Here is a 14860-nt window from a genome sequence, read left to right as displayed (position 1 = left end):
CTTGTGGCCAGGTCCCTGCTCCTCCCCACACCACTGCGCATGTGCGCCCTCTGCTTCCAGCTATTTTAGAATACTTATGCATAGCTAAATTCCACTGCTGTTTGGGATTATATTTATATATCTCCATCCCTCTAAACCATTGAGACTTATATTATGGCTCAATATATGATTATTTGTATGGTAAATATTTCGCATGCCCTTGAAAATGTGTATGAAGAAGTTTTGTAGTCTTTTATCTATTTCAATTAGGCCAAATTTATTAAGAGTGTCCTTCCAATCTTCTGTGTCTTTACTGATTTTTAGTTGCTTGTTCTATCAGTTACTGTTGAGAAGTGCATTAAAATCTTCCAAGGACATTACCCATTCCTTGAGTTCTGGCTATGTTCAACATCCTCCTAGCCTTTGTCCCGCAGAGAACTGTGAAGTAGAAAAAAAGCTCTGATCTGCTGGTTTTTGTTAGGACTCTGGCCCACAGCACTCATATATCAGAAAATTCCTTAAAAGGAAAAGTGGCAGCGAATTTCTCTTACTACAGTGGATTTTTCTTTTCTCGGGTTACTTTGTTGCTAAAGTATTTCTTGCCCTTATTATTCTTTTTAATTTCAGCATTTAGAGTTGCTTTTCTAGGAGGTTTGGTTTGACAGAAAGTACTCTGCCAGAGAGAGAATCAAAGTCACAGATTCATAGTTTCTGATTGGTAAAGTAACATCTGTGTTTTGTAGAGATTTGGAAAGTCGGAAAGTAAAAAGAGAAAATAAAAGATCTTCCAACATTTTCATCTGGCTACTTCCTAGTCATCTTTCTGTTTTCTGACTTAATTAACTTCTTCAGAGTCTAATCAACCTTCATTTATATTCAGTTAGATGCTAGTCATAGCACCTTGGTTTTTTGTGTTTACACTTTTTTCACAATGTGTTATTATAGATTTATTTTTGTATTTATTTTAGTAGCATTTGTCTCTTTCACTAGATTATTAGTTCTAGTGTGGCATGGACCATGTCTGCTACTCTCTGTAAACATAGTATCTATTATAGCCTATTTGATATTTATAAAATGTGCTTTTTGAGCAGTAATTTCTTTCTTGTATGTATATATGTGTGTATTTTCAATTAATATTCTATTATGCATATAATCTTTATATGCATTTTTCCATTTTCTGTGTTTTAAAAATTCATTTGACAACATATCATAAACATTTCTCCGTATGAAGATTGTCTTCTAAGACTAGCTCAGTCACCAATTATTTGAAGTCTGGCATGTCAATTAACATTTCTAGGGCTCAGTTTCCTCATCTGTAAAATAAGGAAATGATAATTGCTCTACTCATTCGGAGAATTGTCAAAAGTAAATAAGCCCACAGATCTGCAGGAAATTATGGCATAAAAGGTACTGAGCATGAAATGGTTAAGCAATGAGGGATTAAATTGTTGCTACCATTGTTGGTTGGTCGATTGTCTACAAAAAGACCACTGGGACCATCTATGATGTGACAGACCCATGTTCACCTCAGATCTCTAAGGAAGATGTAATGCTTTCTCTTGACCACATAGACAGAGAAGCTCTTCACATGTGGAATGTTTACATCATGACAGAGGGATGAGTGTCGTAGAACAATTAGGTAAGAAAACAACATAGAGCTAAAACAAGATGCAGCTATTTCTATTACAGAAAAGTAGGCAATTAGCTTTTTGTAGAGCACTTTAGAGGGAGGCAAACATCTGCAGAAATGTAATAAACAGTTGCTTCTAAGTAAGTGCATGAGCAAAAAGAAATAATTGCAGTTATTAAATAAATAAGGGATGAGAAGGGAAAAAAGCTCTCCTGTCTTAGAAGATTTGAAAGAAAATCACTGTGAGACAAATCCAGATGAGATCAGATCATTTTTTCTAGCTATGCTGGGTTATCAGCAGGTGATATGAGAACCTTATCAATGTATACTTTTCCAGTTTAGTTAATTCTTTCATGAAATTCATTTATTTTTCTCTTTTGGTTATCATTAACATAAGGCAGCATTATCACTACTGTATATTGCTTCAATCGTTACCACAAATATTTCTGTTTTCTTGATAAAGTCTTGAGATTAAATGAAAACCTTCAAGTATTGCTATATGTGATACCTGGATGAGTAGGCTCTGCCTAGCCATTAGTCAAGGTTTTGGTAGCCAGAGTTTGCAAAACTAGGTGAACTGTATCACCTATGTAATGCTCTCTCTCAAGAATGATCCTTCCCAGGTAAACTTTGTATTATTTATTTTGAGAAATAAAGGTAAAAAAAAAAAAACCACTGTGTAATTGCAAGGTATCAATATAGAAACACTCCAGAGTAATAGATTCTTTGTCTCCATAATAGAAATTCCACTTTCCCTTAATTTTCTCTGGGGTGGGGGGGAATTTCAGTATTTTCCCAAGAGTGAAACTTTGTAATTCTAAGTTTCTTTTGTTTGGAAAATGTTGCATTACTCTGGAACTAGAATCATTTCATCAGAGAATTTGGCAATAAATATATCTCCCAAATGCTTGTTCTTTTAAATTCTATCTGGCAAAGTGGCCATTTAATCAACAGAGTAAGAAAATAGAGATTTAGTCTAGAGCTTAATTGGACTAGGACTGAGTGTAGAAACTAGAAGAAGCTGAAAGATTCATTAGTCTGTGGTTTCTCCAATTTTATAAATGATTATTAGTGACTAATGAAGCAATCTTCTACCTCCTCCATACCATTCGTGGAAAAAGAAGCACAGAAAATCCTCTGCTTTGACATTGCTGTACTAAGGTGATTCCATTTGTTAAAGATGCCAAGTGAATACAATTACTCCTGTTCATTAATTACTAGTTAAATCAGCTTTATTACCATGAGAAACTTGGAAAGTTATGAGAACTCAAGAATGCCAAGGTAGTAAAATATAGAAGCACATTTGCAATTGTGAATTATTCAGAACTCAAGATAGACAATTTATTACTACTTGTTGCTGTAATAAATCCTCACTAATGGAACTGTATTAATTTGGAGTTTGGGATGATTTGGAGTCTTGGCTGAGGTCTGTCCTTTTATTCATTACAAAGACAGGGTTTGGAAAGCAAGTTAGTAGTCAAGCAATAAGGACAATATGTATTTTTAAAATCTAGGCTCTCTGCTGCCCTTCTTTATTAATAAATAATAAATGCCATTATTACATTTTTTGACCCAGTAAAAGAGGAAGATGCAAAAGCAGGTCTTGTCACACGTGACACGGTAGTAATAAAACCCTTAGACCACTGGAAAAAAGAGGAGAAGAAGAGATGAAAAGTGTAAGGAAGTAATGGGCAAGAGATAGTCATGAGTAGTGGTGTGCTGGTAAATGTTTAACAATTGTAGCATTTGTCAGTTTCTGTTGTGTAAATACTCACATTATGGACAATTTCAGGCTACGAATCTGATATTATTGGGTGCAGAGTTAGAAAGAAAATATACATAAGTAACTTCAAGGGTATAGGTATTAGTAAAGTCCATTTTATTAGTAAACTGCTAATAAAATTAGTAAAAATGTATTAAGATCATGAGGATGTGATGATTTGGAGTATTTATTACCTTTGTTTTTAATTAACTTAAATGCAAGTTAATATAATTTAATTTAAAATAAAGTCTGTGTTTAACAACTAGCTGGCAACCTTTCTGAACTTTCATGGGCTGGGATAAATAAGCTGGCTTGAGTACACCACTAAATCTTCTTACCACTCTCTCTCCCAGAGTTGGAAACCTAGGGGACAGCAAAACATATCCAAATAAATTGTGGGGAATCCAAAAATACTGGGCCTTGAACTCTGATGCCCTGGACTGAAAAGATTACAAAGCTTGTAGAGAAGCCCTGGATTCAGAATGGTGTCACAAACAATATGGTGGGTGAACAAGAAAGCAGCAATGTTGGAGGAAGTAAATGGGCTAGGGATAATTTTATCAGTTGTGGGAAGCCTATTTGTGGTCTCCACAGCTCTTGTGTGCCTAGAAAGAGTAAGAAGATATTAAGAAAACTGATGGAACAGAAAAGGCCTTGAGTAAATGCTATGACAAGGAACACACATTTCATACTGGGTATCTGCATAAAGCCTTAAAAGACCAAATGGAAAGACTAGTTCAAAATGAATACCAGTGGTAGACGCTGAGCAAGTCAGTACGACAAAGCCCATCACGGCGGTAGCCAGCATGGTGTGAAATGACAGTCTGTGGATTAGAGGCCCTACCCCACCACCTCTATGAGTATGAAACACAGAAGGTAGAATAGAAATCCTATGACAGAGCAAAAGACAATATTGATAGGGAATTTAAATTTTGAACTGACTGAATGTTTACCTTGAACAATAATACTAATTTGGTAATTTAAGATGTTTTCCCTCAGTTGTTGAGTTAGAGGCAGAAAGTCAAGAAGAACTCACAGAAAACAAAGTTACATTTTTGAGGTACATCTGAGTTCTAGCAGGTAAATAATACTTCCTCTATAGTCAGCACACATGTGTAAGGAGAATGTTTCCTTACTTAAGAAATTTTTCAAGAACCTCTCCGTAATCTTAAAAAAAGTCTTTCTATAATCTTTTATGTAAAATAATAATTTGTAAATTGTGTTTCATTCCCAAATACATTTCTAGCTAAGATTTTTTTTTTCTGTTTCCTTTTTGTTATTATGTTCAGCTAGCCAGCACACAGTACATCATTAGTTTTTGATGTAGTGTTCCACGATTCATTAGTTGCGTATAACACCCAGTGCTCATCCCCACACGTGCCCTCCTGAATACCCATCTAGCTAAGATTTTATATCATTTTTTTCTCATGTTTGCAAAAGCTTTCAGAAATCCCATGTTTACGTTTTCAGTCAGCTCTAGAGCAGTGTGTCTAAAGCTTCCAGTTCTCCTGACTTACCACCTTGATGTCACCATTTATTTCTTCCTTTCCGCAGACCCCTATGCCCAGTCAATCAACAGGCCCTTTCAATTCTGCCTCCATAGGCTTTCTTATATCTCTCTATTCCTTCTGATTCCTCCTGTCTCAACTAGAATCCAGGCTCCTTTCCCCTCATATTTAAGTAACTATGGTCGTCTCCTAGCTGATCTCTCTACTTCAGCCTCTGCTCTTCCGTCATCCTTCTAAAAGTAATGTTGGTTTTATTTCCTAGTAACCTCTATCATATCCACACTCTGCTCTTCATCCACAATGGCTCTCTTATGTTGAGTCTAAATGCTCAGCTTGGCAGTCACTCTCTTCCATCAGCCAGCTGGTTTTTAACAGAGCATTATAATTCTTTCCTACCACAAACTGTTTTCATGGCAAGCAACATGCCTTGCTGTTCTACTCTCCAACTCCCCACTAGTCTGCTCATTTCCCTATCCTTCCCTGCCCTTGTCCTAAAATCCCTTCAACCCACTCAGGAAAAGCCTGTATTCTCTCAGCCAAATCCCATTTCCTCCCCTAAACTTTCCTGACCTCTCCAGCCCACAGGCACAAGTTCCAGAATATCTATAATGATATATCTATATCTATATCTATATATATTCTCAGAATATCTATAATGTTATGATCTGTATCACATAAAATATCATTGAGTAGACGTTTTCTTGGTCTGTTCCTGATATCTCATAGGTCAAACTAGATTGTAAAGTACTTAAGAACAAAGTTTAGATCTTCTCCTTTTATATTCTTTATTATGCTTAGTATAATCTTGGGCATTTAAAGTTAACACTTTAAAAATTTATTGGAAAATTATTTATTTATTTATATCCATTAAGCAAATCTTACTGCCTTGGTTTATTGCAATACACAATTGGGGAATAAAATTTAATCCCTTTAAGGATACTTCATTAATTGAAACTGGCCTTTTTTCCATCCAGTCTAAACGGAGAAGTTTACATGCAAATGACAATTTTCAAAAATAGAAATCTACACACAGGTGTTATGGATTAGTATGAAGTAGTTTATTTTTGTGATTCAGTTTTAGTCAATATACTTGATTTTATCAAAGGAAAATAAAACGACTGACCCATCACCAAACTATCAACCATCCCTTGAGTTATTTTGCAATGCAGAATTGGGTATCAACTGGTTTATTCATTCATTTATTCAGCAAATGTAGATCAGACACTTCTTTTGTGTCGAGCATGAGTCTAGGACTCATGCTAGGTTTGTGGCAATGTGCATGTGATCCCTTCTTCCAAAAGCTTAGAGTCTTTCAAGAAGATAAACAGTAATGAAAAAACAAGTTAAAATACTCTGGAGGCCGTGAAGCCATGTGGGTGGAAGAGCAAATTCTGGAGTTGGGCTCCCTGAGTTGACACCGGACTGGCTTACAGCCTTCTAACCGCATAATATTGGCAAGTTTCCTAACCTTACCAAACCTCACTTTCTTCATTTGCAAACTTGGAATAAAATTAGTTATCATGAGAATCAAATTTAAAAACTTAGTGTAAATTGCTAGAACTTAGAGGGCCACCTAAAGTACTGCCAATAAATACATATAGATAAATTTGGAATTCTATTATAATCACAATCTTCACAGTGTAACAAAGGCAAGGTACAGGATGGCAGGGGCAGAGAGTCTGGAATCAGGGAGGTTTTCCTTGGGAAGTGAGAAAAGAAATGGCCTAGAAACTAATCTGTGGGATTAGAGGCTGAGTTAACCCCCAGAGGAAGATAGAAAGGCAAGAGTTGTGGTCTAGAAGAAGAAAGGAGGGGGTCAGGAGTGCAGGAGAGGAAGGACACCAACTTCTATTTCCTGACCTTTCTGGTAAACTTGGTAAGTAGCAGCTACCACTGGGGAAAGGTCAGGAGAGAGCCTGGTTTTATTAAGGACAGAAAAGAAGTGTTAAGGCTGTTATGTGGGTTTGTTTAAAGTAGAACATATTTTACCTACAACAGAAGAAGGACTAATCTTTGAGTTTAATGTATCCAAGAGTGATGGAGCAGGAAGTTGCTCAAGCTTCAGGCAAACGACTAACTAGCCTAAGTGTCATTTAAAAAAATAAATGGAAGGTGGCTCATCAGTGCAATAGGTAGGGCGTCAGTCTCATAAAAAAATAAAGGGATTGGATGGTTTTCATGTTGACACATCTTATGATTTATGGGAGCGTTGTTTTTCTCTTGGTTTGTGGCATTACAGATGTCACAAATAACTATTCACTTAGGTTAAAGAAATTTTTGTTCTTGGCCTTTTTAAGCTCGTAGGGGGCTTCATAATAATGCATTAGGCTTTTAAAATAGAAGGTCTTGACTTGACAATTGGGGATTTGGTAAAAAGATACTCACACTTTCTCTCCCCTCAGTTGGAATAAGTCTGAGATGTGCTCCACATTGTCTCTTAGAAATCTGGGGTGGAATTAAGTGTACCAGATCCTGCCTGCTCCTGTCCGAATCAGGAAGATTCCTCTGACATATCTCCCTTCTCTCTGTTAATCACCAAATTCTCTTTCCTTGTTGGATGGCTCCTATCAACACGTATGCGTGCTCCCACTTTTCCCATCTTAAAACCAAACCAAAAGAAAACAATTACCCTTATTTCAACCTCCAGCTACCCTCCCATTTCTCTGCTTATGTTTTCAGCAAAACTCAAAGTCTCCTATTTGTATGCCAGTTTTTCTTTTTTTGCCATTCAATCTTTTCTTTTTCTGTGACAGATAAAATGACTTTTTAAAAGAGAAACAAGCATAAAAACTGTCAACCTAAAAACTTTTTAATCAGATTTAAGATTTCATCTAAGAAAATATTTCCCCATAGATGGTAACATCTTTTTCTACAAAGCACTGTGTTTCTACTAAATCACAAAATTCGATATGTTACAATGAAAACTTACGATGTACTATATGCTGGCTAACTGAACATAATAAAATAAATAAAATAAAAGAATAGAAATTAAAAAAAAACCCAAACCAAAAAACAAATTAAAAAATAAAATTCAATATGACTTTTAAAAAACGAAGAATAACACTAGGGATGGTTCTCACAAGCAAAAAATTAAATTGCTTTAATTCTCTTGATCACTTTAGAACACATTTATAGTATTGTCCAAATCTCGATTTAAAGTTCTCATTAATGTATTATCAAAAGAAAAGAAATGAAAGAAAGATGAAAAAAAAATAAAAGAAAATTGAAAACCATTGTTTTTACATTGCCTTGCAGAGCCCAAAGTCCCAAGAGAGACCTGTAAAGTCAAATTTTATAAATTTCTTTTTTCTACATGGAATGAAAAAGGTTTCTGACCATTATTCAAAATGTTTTTAGGTTCAAGTTTCGGTATTATAGTAGTTTCATGATTTTATTTAATGTTTTTATTAGCTAAAATATGAGGCAATCACATTTAAAATGAAAATAGGAAGAATATATTATATACTGTTATAGGAAGAGCTTCAGACTTGAAGGCTCCTTTCCAAATGTTAGACCTTGGGACCCAGTTATGTAAGTGCTCTGATGCTATAGTTTGGGAATAATAACACTGAACCTACATGGTTGTTGGGAGGATTATTTAAGAGAATGTCAAAGAGTTCTCTAACATAGAACTGAAGTGTAGTACAACTAACTGTAATGTAATAGCTTAAACGTAGCCAAAAGTCAAATGCAGCTGACCCTTGAACAACATACATTTGAATTACCTGGTCCACTTATATGCAGATTTTTTCAATAAATATATTGGAAAGTTTTTTGGAGATTTTCTCTTATGATTTTCTTAATACCATTGTCTTTTCTCTAGTTTACTTTCTTGCAAGAATATAGCATATAATATGTGTAACATAAAAAATATGTGTTAATTGACTGTTTATGTTATCAGTAAGGTTTCTGGTCAATGGTCAACAGTAGGCTGTTAGTTGTTAAGTTTTTGAGGAGTCAAAAGTTATAGACAGATTTTCGACTGTGCTGGGGTTTGGCACCCCTAACTCCATGTTGTATCAAGGGTCAACTGTAATTTTTTAAAAAGATTTATTTTATTTATTTTAGAGAGAGAGAAAGAGAGAGAGACAAAGAGAGTGTGTAAGTGGGGAAAGGGGCAAAGGGAGAGGAAGAGGGAGAGAAGCAGACTCCCCACTGAGTACATGAGGCAGCTCCATCTCAGGATCCTGAGATCATGACTTACACGGAAATCAAGTTGGAAGCTTAACCTACTGAGCCATCCAGGTCCCCCAAGGGTCAACTATAATTAAAAACTATTACCTACTTTGCTTTCCAGCAATAACTCAAGAAGTTGAGAACGGAGAAATACATAACTAAAACCCAGCTGCACCATAGAAGATTAAAAAAATTTTTGAACGCTCACAAGGCATCTTTTTATATTAAACAGGTATTAAAGCTAGGGACTTGTTGCATGAAAGTAACCACATCTACACATATACAATGAGATTAACCAAGATGTTCATGGGTTTTAGTTCAATAATAAAGAACTGGAGCCAGAGTCATTATCAGCTGAGAAATTACATCTTAAAAACTTGAAAAAAAGAATGTAATAAAATGGTGTTGCCTTTAGGAATATTGCTCTAATGGACTTGAAAAAATTATTTCTTTAACTTAAAAATTATTAAATCAAACATTTGATGAAATTTTTAAAAAGATATGAATCCAACCATAGTTCTTCTTGATGGAGAAATTCCATTTGAAGGATAAAAATGTTTAGTTGGCTAGGGCTGACCTAAATACAGAGCTTATTTTATCCTGTTCTTTGGTATTTATATAGGTTTCTAGAGTTTCTAGAGTTTCTTATGTTTATTCCATCATCAATGTAAACAATGATGTCTAGGCTCTTCCCAGGTTCAACTTTAATTTTAAAACCTATTTTTCAGGTCCAAAGTGGTTAAATCTCCAATTGTCCCAATTTTGAGCACTTAAAATTACAAGAAATCTTTTGTTTTCTTAGATAATAGCACTATTTTCCCACATTAAGATTTAAACTGTTTCCAGTACATTGCCACCTTACATAAAACCATCAAACCCCTTGGCACAAACATTGATTTAAATTACCAATTGCTTACAGTGAGTGTTAACTATAATTTTAGGAAGAGGAAATTTGTTTCCTAATTAGTTCATTTTACTGGCCTGAGTCTGCACTGGAAAAGAAAAAAAGAGTATCCAGTCTAGTTTTCTAATATTTCCCATATATCATACCTATTAAGAATAGGGACACCCTCAGTTCTCAATAGGGGTGCTGTTGGCATTATGATGCGAGAATTCTTCATTAAGCCAGAATGTCTTGTATGCACTGAAGATTATTTGGCATCTCTGGCCTTGTACTCACTAAACACCCGGGGCTGTCCCCAGTCATTACAACAATCAACCTCCTCTAGACATTTCCAAATGTCCTCTAGGGAGCAACCCCCCCCCAAACTTAAACCTCAGAGGAAGAACTAATTTTTTTAATGCGTCTGTTTATTATCCACTTACAGATAATGATTTCTAGGTTATTCACAAGTTATAGCCAAAGTTTTCTAGAGTTTAATTTTTTAAAAAAGTATCAGGCTAATATTTTGTTTTTATTCCACCACAAACTTAATATAAGCTCTAAAACTCAAATATATTTTATTTTATTGTAAAACTCAACTATATTTTAAATTCTCAGTCAGGGCAAATGAATTTTTTCAGGGCACGCACACACACACACACACACACACAACAGCTTTGTGACTTGGTTACATAATTTTCTGCAGGAAAAGGATACGCGGCAAATTTTTGAGAAAACTGGCCTTCAAACATAGTAACATCAAACCGCTTAATCAGTACTTTCAGACTTCCTCTTTCAGTAAATCCAGAATTGTTCACTAACACACACACAAAAAACAACCCTACAACTTCACTAGTCTTGAACACCAGTCTTTAAAGATGAGCAATATCAATAAGGGGAAACAGAATGAGCAAATGAAAATATTAACAAGTTAAATTTGACAACAAGATTGCACTTCAGTTAGTCATGACAAGATACTATGAGAAGTTTTGTCTTCCCAAATGCATAAGTAAAATCTCCACTCACCTTACATAAGACCTTGTCGCACAGCCACCTCCTATTAGAAAGGATACTATGTGTTGATGTGCTATAAAGCATAGTCTATAACACTTGGTTACTGACTTAATCAATTCAAATCTAGAAATCTTTTCTTTTTTTTAACCAGCCATTCCAAGAAACACAAACCTCACAGGCATGCTCACCAATACAGGAAAGAGAATAATAAAAAAAAAAAAAAAGTGGAAAACTTACCATTTACCTATAACTTGAAGAAATACTTCAAGAAATACAGCACCTACTTCAGCTCAACAGCTAAGCCCCAAGAAACTTCATATCCCTTATGGGTTCTCGTCAGGAACCTCCCTATGTCCTGAAATGGTTAGCTGAGATGCACTTCTCTTCAAAAACATTCTAGTTTTTAAGACTTGGCTTCAAAATAAAATTTGATAAGGGGTGCCTGGGTGGCTCGGTTGGTTAGGCGTCGGACTCTTGATTTCAGCTCTGGTCATGAGCTCAGGGACATGAGGTCGAGCCCTGTGAGGGGCTCACGCTGGGCGTGCAGCCTGCTTAAGGTTCTCTCTCTCCCTCTGCTCCTCCTCCTTGTGTGTGTTCTTTCTTTCTCAAAAAAAAAAAAAAAATAATAATAATAATAAAAATAAATGTTAGGTTGAAGATTAAATTAAGAGAGACTCACATATATTTTAGCGAGAAATCTTTATAAACTCTAACCTGGGTAAAACATGTTTACGTGACGTGGGAAACAAAAGCAAAAGAAATGTAGCTTAAATTAAACTCTCCTTATGGCGTGCAGCCCACTGACAGATCCCTGAAGCATGCAGAATGTGACCCTCTTCAAGGAACTCGTGGCTGCCTTTAGTGCCTGAATGTTTAAAAGTAACCTTATCTTGGCAGCAGCTAGCCCCTCAAGGTCCCCAAAGCCTTGCCTCCAGATTCCTTGGAGACTCGTGCTATCCCTAACCCCCACTAATTAAAAAGTATACAATCAGTCACTCCTCGCAATCCCAGTATGGCTCTTTCTGCCCATAGGTCCTGTCTGGTGAGCAGGGAAGGGGTAAGGTCTAGGCAGGGAGAGAGGAGGCCCCTCAATCCCCTGACTAGGCTCACGCAGGAGGCCCCATGACCAGCCTCACAGAAATCCCAGATGTGGAGAAAGGCTGAGGCGTTCAAAACCGGAGATAAGGGAACATAACGAGACTACCTCCTTACGTCTTAAATGTCAGAGACGAGATATCTCCATGACAGTTGCAGCTGGACCACTAAAAATTACCAAACTTCAAAGAGAAAGTAAATATGGTACTATGAGTGAGAGAGACGTCAGGAGGACTTAAGCTCCCTGGTCAGTTCTCACTGGAAGACTGCCCCTAAAAGCCCTCGGTGGCAACCCATTCGGGAACCCCTCACTCTAGAGAGCTTTTTCCTTTCCTTTCTGTTCTCACTTCACTTAATAAACGTTCACTTCACTTCACCCTTTTGTGTCTGCGAGATTCATTCTTGGACTCCGTGAGACAAGAACACCGCAACCCTGCAACAGAAGTTTCTTAAAACTTTTTTTTTTTTTTTAAGTGATCAAGTTTATTTTAGAAGCAGAAGCAGCAGGAATAGGAAGGAGGGATGAGAACAAGACACGAGTCCCTCTTGACAGTCCAGATCCAGCGCAGGCTTCGTCTGTATGTGTGATACCAGCCACCCAGCTGCCTCCACCAGCCTTCTCCTTCCAGGGCGGGGCGTGAGGAAAACCTGGGCGGAGGTGAATCTTCCATGAGGATGGAGGTGGGATAAACCGGCCCTGGGTCCCTCTGGACCAGGTGGACAAGCCAGAACGCCCACAGCACCCTTGGCAATGCAGACAGAGGCACAACTCTGTTGTTCTGTCTTCTGTCTACCATTTTTAATTCCGTTTTCAACAAATACAAATTAAACATGAAATAACTTTTTACTCCAATTTTTAACAATCATGAATTCAGGAAAAGAACTTTGGAGTTGCATCTAAATATTTACAATCTATCCTACAATTAAAATTTTGCAAATGGTAAAAACAGTAGTTTAAGAACTGTGTGATGCTCAGGGCACCTGGGTGGCCCGGTTGGTTAAGGGTCCGACTCTGGTTCCCAGTACAGGTCTTGATCTCAGTGTGGGGAGTTCAAGCCCTGCCCCACCCAGTGTGGAGCCCACTTAAAAAAAAAAATTGTTTAAGGCTCACTTACCAGTCCAAAAGTTATTAACATCTGTTATTTCATTTTTTAATTAAATTTTTAATTTTAATTCCAGCATAGTTAACATACAGTGTTACATTAGTTTCAGGACCTTTTATTTCATTTTTAAAGAGATTTTTAAAAATAGCAACATCACTACACCAGAAGGGGTGATTCTTCCTGCTTTCAAAATACTTTTCAAATTCTATTTTTGATTTTGGAAATACAGACATTCAATTGAATGAAACATACTAACTGCTGTAACAAGTAAGACATGTTCTTTTGGGGCAAGAAAAACAACTTGCAAAAAAAGAAAAAAAAAAAAGAAAGTCTGGTCAATATACGATAAGGGAGTAAGCAAGTTCTACTTTTTCCTCCCTTCCTTCCTTCCCTTTCTCCTTCCTTCCTTCCTTCCTTCCTTCCCTTTCTTCCTCCTTCCTTCCCTTTCTTCTTCCTTCCTCTCTCTTTTCCTTTCTTCCTTTCTTTTTTCTTTCTTCTCTTGTCCTTCCTTTCTTTCAGATTCCACTCTTAAGCATATTTCACAAAACTGGAACTGAAGAACTGAGGTGGACAGGGAGGAGGAAGAAAGTACAGACAGAAAATGAAAAGGGCTAGATTCACAGCCAACAGAGAATTTATAATGTACGGCCCCACTCCAAGATGGGAAGCAGCTTCAAGTGGTTTAAAATGGAGCAGGAGCTCAGGTTTGTACTGTGGTGTGAAAATCAGGAAGGAATTCACCACCAGAAACCGATTTGCCTTCCCATTGTTCCACATTCTGCTTCCTGCAGCCTTCCTCCTCAGGAAGGGCCTCTGTTCTACTACTTGTTCACTTGCTTGGAGGACTTCTGAGCACACACAGCAAACAGGAAGTTTGAGTTTCCCAGGATGACTTAAAAGACCATTTTCAAGACCATGCATGTTGGTGGATAGGGCCTATATAACTCATTTGCAGATCTGGGGATGAAATTCAATCTTTGCTTATGTTCCCATTCTTAGTAATCACCAAACATTGGAAGACATTCTTTGATTTAGGACAATGGATATTATCAGAAATTTTTCTTCTCTGTATATTGTGACCCAATTGGTCACGACTGAACCTCATATGTCATTGCTGTTTGGAGTCACTCTGAAAACAGGTGTTACAATATTGTGAAAAGACTTAACTAGGTACTATGTTTGGATATCCTGTAGAAGGTATACATGTAAAACAAATTAGTTACGCCCACCGTCTGAAAAGCATTCCTTCAAATGGAAGTACATTCCTCTTATGTCCTTGATTCTTTACCGATGGATCAGGAGGTAAAATAACAAGTTTTGTGTTTCAAATCATTTTGGCTAAAGTGTTTTCATCTTGGCCACAACCTAAGGAAAAAAGTTATTGCGATATGAAATGTTGGAATCTATAAGTCAGTGTGTTTTGTTTTCATAATTGGGATTGAATGGAAGTATGGAGCCATTAACGAGGGAGTAAAGTGACCTAGATGGAAAATGAGCAGTGGAGCAGAAGGCTATTTCATGGAGTTATTTCCCCCACATTGACCATAGAAGTACTGATTGCTCTGGCAGTGACCAATAGAACGAGTGACCATGCGCTGGTAATTTAGAGGCCGACAGTCCCACTGTTCACTTGAGAAGGATGAATCAAAACTTTAAATAAATTGGCTACAAGATGTTTGCTGGTTTAAGATGATTTGACTTTTTAAAGTC

This window comes from Mirounga angustirostris, unplaced genomic scaffold (assembly GCF_029215605.1).
Source record: "Mirounga angustirostris isolate CCGP_5_RB_7025 unplaced genomic scaffold, mMirAng1.0.hap1 SCAF_7, whole genome shotgun sequence".
NCBI lineage: Eukaryota > Metazoa > Chordata > Mammalia > Carnivora > Phocidae > Mirounga > Mirounga angustirostris.
Note: the sequence above shows the minus strand (reverse complement) of the source record.